Raw genomic sequence first — 7,917 nt, 5'->3', positions numbered from 1 at the left:
CTAGCATCCTGGCTTCCCCATCCTGGAGGATCATCCCCACTTTAGAGGATCTGGGGTTCTTGGGTGCTTCCTGATGGCAATTTTTGCTACTTGTGTCCCAGTGCTCCAATCAAGTAGTCCCTGACTTTTGGAGCATCAGATTGTACATTGATTAAAAATGCTGCCAGATTCTTACAGAGGCCCCCAAGCCACTGGTCTATACATGTGTGTATAATTCAGACATATGTGTATGTTAATAAATTTTAAATGCATTTGGTTTCATTTAGTGTTTTGTATCTTGCTTCTTACCTAACAGATCATGAGCATTTTCTACATTATTAATATTCTTTAAAAACATTAAATAGCTACATAATTTATTTAGCTGTTTTCCTTTTGAATGTTTAGATGATCTCAAATTTTTGGTTTGGAAATAGTATTGTGAACATTTTGGTACTGGAATCAATTTGTTGCGTTACATGAGGCAAAGGAGTATTGGATGGCACAAATAAGACCCACATTTCTGTCTTAGAGCACTAATGCATCCTACTCACATGTTGTCTTGTCTCCTCCCTTCTCCCTTCGTCACTTTCTGGAGAGACCAGAAGCTCTGCACCAAATGTTGGTACTATGGCATACTAGGTTTCACCCTAGCTCCTGTTTCTGTATCTTATCTGAAAAGGAATGTGTTGAAAGCTGTGAGGCAGAGAGAAACATTTAGAATTTGTGCCGGCAGGCATGTCTTGAGTGGGGTTTTGATTTTAGCTGTGAACTCATGAGGGTGAGTGTAAGCTCTTTAGTAGACTATGTGTAGGAGGTGGCCCTCTCTGTAGCCGAGCTTGAGAATGGAGACTGGCTCTTACTCATCTCTAGCACCTTGTTCAGCACTGCCTTGAAATCAATGACGTATTTGTGAGATTAGATGAGGAGAAAACAGGCTATGCGTTGGCTCAGGTAGTCAGGACACAGTCTAATACTACTAAAATCTGGGACCTAGTGTTGCAAGCAGTGGGGGAGAACCAAGATGTGTATCAGTTTTATCTGAACATCCGCATTCCTACATGAAGCCCACGTTAATTGTGTGAGATATCCCCTCTTCTCCCAAATCCCAGGTTCTGATCAGAAGAGCAGCTGTTGCCCGTATAGGTGAAGGCGATGGAGGTTACTGCTGGCAGAGCTGCCAAAGTGTTCTGGTTCTCTCTCTCTCTCTGGCTGACTTTGCCTTTTGCCTTCTCTCAACCTGATCTGGTGGTGCAACAGTTTGCCTTCCTTCTGGGTTCAACTCAAAATGGTGTGGGAACTTCCTAGTTCAAGAGATTAAAAGTATCTTGTGAGGGCCAGACATCTTCCAAGGGGACTGAGAAGGAGGCTGCCCTGAGGTTTGAGGTCAGGGGATGATTCTGTTCACCTGTGGTTTTCACTTGATGTGAGGAGGGGAAGCTGCTGGGACATATTCTGGAAATGGAGGTGGGGCCATTGCTGACTCCTATCTCAATACCCCTGTGCGGTTGTGACCTGCTGTCTAGGTTGCCGAAGTGATTCCAGGGAGCCTGACTTTGGACCAGTAAGCAGCAGCTTTTACCCCATAAGCTCCAAGCTTACTTCTCTTCTAGCTCCCTCCTAAGGAGTCCCAGTCCCCATGGCCACTATTGATGAGGCTCCAGATTTAAAAGCCCCTCCTTAAGAAGCCTTTCTCTACCTAACGCTATAATTAATCTCTGCTCAGAAACCCTATAGTTCTTTCTCTCAAAACCCCAAAACTACCTCATTTGTCTGCTAGGAAGCCTAGAGATGCCACGTTCTGGGAATCCTTTACTCCCTGCATGTCCTTCTTTATAGGGCTCTTTGTGCTTCTCTCCCAGGCCACCCCTTGGCATGTGGATTGGACAGTACTCCCATCTGAGACCCTTCCAGAGGAGGCAGTGGCTTAGTGGGCTAGAGCTGTGGAGGGTCAGACAGGTCTGGGCTGGATTCCCACTCTGGGCCTGAGCCTTCCCATGCCATTCTGCATCCACCAGGGAGAGACCAAATACATTTCCTGATCCCCTGGGAGTGAGGAAGGGTCTGGGGTCTCCAGGGCTAACTTGAATGTCCTGGGCTTTGCTGGGGTGAGGACATCCTGCCCCATGTTGTACCTATCTGCTCTTCTAGGAAGAGAGACCTGGGGAGAAATGGAGGGGAAGAAGGAGTGTGAGGGGAGGTCAAGTCTGCATGACCTTGGTCTGAGTCCTGTGTATCAGCCTCCTACCCTGTCAAATGGGCAACTGATTAGCTTACAGGTTTGTCAGAAAGAAAAAAGATGGATTTATATTTGTGAAAGGATGTGTGTGTACAGGGAGGAATTTCCAACATGTCACTGACTATAAAGAGCTAGCTTGAGACTTAGGTCTACCAAGGAGTGAGAGCCCGAAGGAGGTGCTAGGAGCTGCCGACAGTGCTGGGACTGCCTGCCCAGCACCCCCATGGCTCCGTGGAAGCGCGCAGCTTGTCAGAGCTGAGTTTATCCCCAGTCATCCAGGGTTGTATGGCTTGCTAGGGGACAGGCGGGGCTTCCTTGGAGCCTCCCAACCCCATTCTCTGTTCCTCATTCTCACATTTCGCCCCCAAAAGGCCAAAGGATCCTTTCCATCATGCCCTGGGCTGTTCTCAAGAACCTGTGCCTAACGGCAGTGGGACCCAGGAACCCCAAGAGGGGTGCTGGGAGGTTCCTTAGCATGCCTGAGGACGGAGGCTGGGCCAGGCCGCTGACGTTCACTCTAAGGTGTTCGCCTTCTGCAATTACCACGGCGTTGTGTTAAAAGCCAAACACCTGGGCTTCTTTCACCGGGGCCCTGTGCTGTGAGCTGGGGACGACAGCAGGTCAGACATGATGCCCACTGTTAGGCAGAGAAGAAAAAGAACTGAGCAGTTATGGTGAAGTGTGTGAGTGCCAAAAGCTGGATTTCACTTTTGTTTCTTCGTGGTAAAGGTAATTTAGACATTACAATAGCAGCTAACGGTGAGGGCTATGGACCAGGGACTCACTGTTCCATGTGTGCACACTGGTCAAATAAAGTAGTTACTATTATTATCTCCATTTCACAGGTAAGGGAACAAGCACACAGTTAAGCGACTTGCCTGAGGTCATAGAGCTGATGAGAGAGAACCGGGATTTGAATTAAGGTAAGATCTGACCCCAGCCTCCCTGATTTTAATCACTAATTGACTCTTATTATAAAAAATGAGACAGCTACACAAAAGTAAGAAGAAAAACTATCCAAAGCTTCTCTCTCTTTAGGCCCTAAACATTCTCTTTTTCTTCCTTTTAAAGTTGCTTTTTTTTATGAACATAACATAACACACTATAGGAAAATGCATCAAACAGATGTACAGCTTAACAAATTATTAAAAAGCAAATGCTTATGTAGCTATCACCCAGGCAGAGAAATAGAACTTCGCCAGCAGCCCATGCTCATTTTCCCAATCACCACCACCCCCTCCCTCCATAGGGAGCTATGATTTTGACTTTCATGGCAATCATTACCTTGCTTTTCTTTTTAGATTTTCCACCTAAATATATATGCATACAGTTTACTGAATTTTGGACTTTCATATAAACTGAGTCATACAGTATGCTTTGTATATATTCTTTCGTGACTGGCTTCTTTCATTCTACATATGATTTTGAGATTTGTCATGTTAGTTCAGTGTGTAGCGGTAGTTCATTCACTTTCGTTGCTGAATGGTATTGTAAAATATAATGCAGTATATTTATCTAGTCTACTGTTAATGAACGTTTGAGCTATTGCCAGTTTCAGAGTATTATGGATAATACTGTTAGGAACGTTCTTATACATAGACATGTTTTTTGCTGCTTACAGGAGTAAACTTTGCATTTCTAGTGGGTATGTGCCTAGGAGTTGAATTGCTGGATGCATACATTCAACTTAAATAGCTAATGCCAAACAGTTGTCTCAAGTTGATTGAACCAATTTACACTCCTTCCTCTAGCAGTGTGTGAGACTTCCTGTTGCTCTATATCCTTGCTAATGCTTGGCATTGTTAGTGTTCTTAATTTTAGGTAATCTTCTGGATCGCTCATTGTGGTCTGACTTTGCAGTTCCTTGCTGTTTAATCGTATTGATCATTTTCCCATATGTTTATGGGATTTGTGAAGTGCTTTTTCAAGTCTTGCTTATTTTTCTATCGGAGTGTCTGTCTTTTTCTTACTGTTTTATGAAAGTTCTCTGTTTTGGATACGAGCCCTTAGTTGGTTATATATGTGACAAATTGTTCCTCCTGTTCTGTGTCTGGCTTGCCTTGGCACTCCTAATGGCGTCTTTTAATGAACAGAAGTTTTTTTGAGGAAATAATAGCTGTTTTATTGAGATCAACTTTGCACATTTAAATTCACAGATTTTAAGTTGTTCAATCAGTTTTGACAATTGTTTATATCTGTGTGACCCCACCCCAAACAGCACATATGACATATCCATCACCCCAGAAAAGTTCCCTAGTGCTTCTTTCCAGGTGCTCCTTTACCTACCGTTCAGAGGTAACCATTTTCTGATTTTTATCACCATAGGTTGGTTCGACCTGTTCTGGAACTTCATATAGGTGGGATAAAAAGTGTATTCAATTGTATCTTACTTCTTTTGATTAACACGGTGGTTTTACTTCTGTGTTTTGTTTTTAGATTCACCCATATTTTTGCATTATCAGCAGTTTGTTGCTTTTTATTGCTGAGTAGTGGTCGTTGAACTAATAGGACATCATTTGTTTATTCATTCTTCTGTTGATGGACATTTGTATTGTTTCTAGATGTATATGTATATGTATATGTATTTAATATATATTATACATATTACATGTATGTTGATACTTTAATAATATTTAATACTTAATATATTAAATGTATAATATTAAACTTTACATTTTGAGGTAATTATAGATTAATGTGCAATTATAAGAAATAATATAAAGACCCTGTGTATCTCTTACCCAATTTTCCTTGATGACATTTTGTAAAACTAGTACTAAATAGTCCACTATCACAGCCAAGATATTAACATTGATACAGTCAAGATACAGAGCATTTGTATCACCACAAAGATCCCACTTGTTGCCCTTTTATAGCCATTCCCACTTCCCTCCCACTCTCAACCCCTTCTTAATCCCTGGCAACCACCAATCTGGTCTCCATTTCTATTATTTTGTCATTTCAAGAATGTTGTTGTTACTTTCAGGTGTATAGCAAAGTGATTCAGTTGTACATATACATACATATATATTTTTTCTTTTCAGATTCTTTTCCATTACATATATGTTTTCTGAGTAAGAGTAGATTTATTCAGAGAGATGTACACTCCATAGAGTGCGGCTGTCTTGGAAGGTGAGAAAGCAAGAGAGCCATTATATGTTATTACAAGAAATTGAATATAAGTCCCTGTGCTCTACAGTAGGTCCTTGTTGTTTATTTTATATGTAGTAATGTGTGTCTGTTAATCCATGGGGATCACATTTAACAGCCTAATTTTATAACAATCTATTTTAAAACTTTGCTCTTACACATCTCCATCCTCCCCCCTTTAAGTTGTTGTCACTCACAACATCTTTATGCATCGTGTGCTCAGTAGCATAGATTTGTAATTATTTTCCATGTGTTTGTCTTTTAAATCTTGTGGGAAACAGAAAGTGGAGTTATAAACCAAAAATGTAATAGTAGTTCTTTTTGTATTTGCCTGTGTATTTATCTGACCAGAGATCTTTATTTCTTCTTGTGACTTTATGTACTGTCTAGTGTCCTTTCATTTGTCTGAGGGGACCCCCTTTGACATTCTTGTAGGGCAGGTCTGATAGTACTGAACTCCCTCAGTTTTTAAAAATCTTGGGGTGTCTTAATTTATCTCTCATTTTTGAAGGACAGTTTTGCTGGATTTAGGATGATTAGTTGATAGTTTTTCCTTTCAGCACTTTAGACATCCCACTGTCATCTGGCTTCCTTGGTCTCAGATGAGAAATTGTTAATCCTATTGGGGATCTCCTTTATGATCAGTTGCTTCTCTCTTGCTGCTTTTAAGATTTTCTCTTTGTCTTTATTTTTCATGAGTTTGATTACAATGTGCCTCAGTGTGGATCTCTTTGAGTTTGTCCTGCTTGGAATTGAGCTTCTTGGATTTTTGGATTTGTAGATTTATGTTTTCCGTCCAATTTGGGAAGATTTGGTTATCATTTTTCTTCAGATACTCTTTCTGCCCTTTCTCTCTCTCTTCCCCTTCTAAGTTTCCCACAATCTATATTTTGGGGTGCTTGGTGGTATACCACAGGTCCCTTAAGACTGTTCATTTTGTTTTTTCCTCTCTGCTCTTTAGGCTTAATAATTTCAGTGGTCAATCTTCATGTTTGCTGATTTATTTCTGCCTGCCCAAATATGCTGTTGAACTCCTCTAGTGAATTTTAGTTATTATACTTTTCAGCTCAGTAATTTCTGGATGTCTCATCTGAGTGCCAGGACTGTTAATGTGGTGTTAACCTGTGTTAATAAGATTTCTTCACTCTGGCAGGGCCGTAACACCAATTTCCTTCAGCACTCTTTCTTTCAACCCAATAGGAGCTACTGTCTGGCAAGCTTCAGGTGGTCTCTTCCCACACATGTGTAGCCTAGCCATCAGTCACAGATTTATAAGAAACCCCTATACTGGGTCTTTCCACTGCCCTGCCTCTCAGATTATAGCTGCTTTAGCTGCTCTAAACTCTGAGCTCTTCCTCTTCAGCCCAGTAAGTAGTACTGTCCTGCTCTGTTTGGACTCCAGCTGTTTGAAACATGATTGGGAAACAAACAAACAAATAAATATTCCAGTTTTATAGTTGTTTATGGTGGGAGAGCCAGACTGGTATTGGCAACTCCGTCAGAGTTAGAGGCAGCGTCCTCCTTCTTTCTTTCTGGATGAAACGGACTGTGTTGGCAAAGATGTTGAGACAGATGTTAGGCAGAGCTAGCCACTCTCTCCGACCCCTGCCTTTGTCAGGTCTCTCTAAGCAGTAGGGAAATCCCTTGTTAGGCTCTGGGAGCGCATGGATGTGATGTCTTGCATCCCCCATCCTTAGTATACTCCACGTGAAGGGACTCCTACTACATGAGCCCTGATAGCAAGATTCTCTTGGATCCTAGAAGTCATTCACCTTATTGTTGCCAACAAATAAAAAGTGTGTTCATTTCTCATTAAAAACTCAGTTCTGCCTCTATTAGCCTGCCCTTTTGCAGCAAGGAAGTTAAGTTTGCCCTGTGGCCTGGTGGAGGGTTGATGGGAGCACATCTTCAAAGTTCTGTTTGGCTTCTTAGCTACTGTAAGTCATTAGCACATGGACCAGACTCCCAGCCTTGGGCCTGCAGGCAGAAAGCCATGTTGTAAACCATGTTCCAGCAGAGGCAGACACACAAGGGATATCTTTCAGCCCATTAGGAAGGAGGCATAGCCAAGTCAAACATTAAAACAGAGAAGTTACTCTGAGACATGCTACGCCTGTAAAGGGATATGAAGCTTGGCATCTCACCCTGCTCCAGAAGCCCACAGACAACTCATTCATTCAACAGACATTTGATGACTGCCTGTACTGAGCCAGGCCCTGTGTTGGGTACCAGGGGATACAGGGTGAGACAAATATTCATCAAGGACTTGAGCTGGCTCCTAGGGTCAAATCTTGGTTTCAAAGAAAATTAAGGAAAAAATTGCATTGAACGTGTCTTTTCCATATTTCTGTTTGAAGAAAAGAGCATATAAACTGAACTTATTTTCTGGAAAAGGATCCAGAGGTTTCATTTTGGAAGCTGGGGTACTGCTTTGAGGGGGACCTCTGGCTGTGTTCTACCCACCCCCACACTCTTAGAACAGGCCCTCTCAGAAGCCCATACCTATCTGTGTTTCCACAGCTGAAGGAGTGGACAGGCTCCAGCCTTTCTGG

The 7,917-nt window shown here is 42.1% G+C and overlaps 1 long non-coding RNA gene across 1 annotated transcript in view; it reads left to right on the top strand.

The window, feature by feature from the left end:
* Positions 1 to 3,059: 3,059 nt before the first annotated feature.
* The window catches only part of LOC116659800, a 37,320-nt gene continuing 32,462 nt past the window's right edge, over positions 3,060 to 7,917 (top strand). The window contains exon 1 of the long non-coding RNA XR_004315164.1: positions 3,060 to 3,138. This is a non-coding gene — a long non-coding RNA (uncharacterized LOC116659800). The remainder of the gene's footprint in view (positions 3,139 to 7,917) is intronic.

The sequence above is a fragment of the Camelus ferus genome, chromosome 3 (assembly GCF_009834535.1).
Source record: "Camelus ferus isolate YT-003-E chromosome 3, BCGSAC_Cfer_1.0, whole genome shotgun sequence".
Taxonomy (NCBI): Eukaryota; Metazoa; Chordata; class Mammalia; order Artiodactyla; family Camelidae; genus Camelus; species Camelus ferus.
This window is presented reverse-complemented; position numbering and strand designations above follow the sequence as displayed.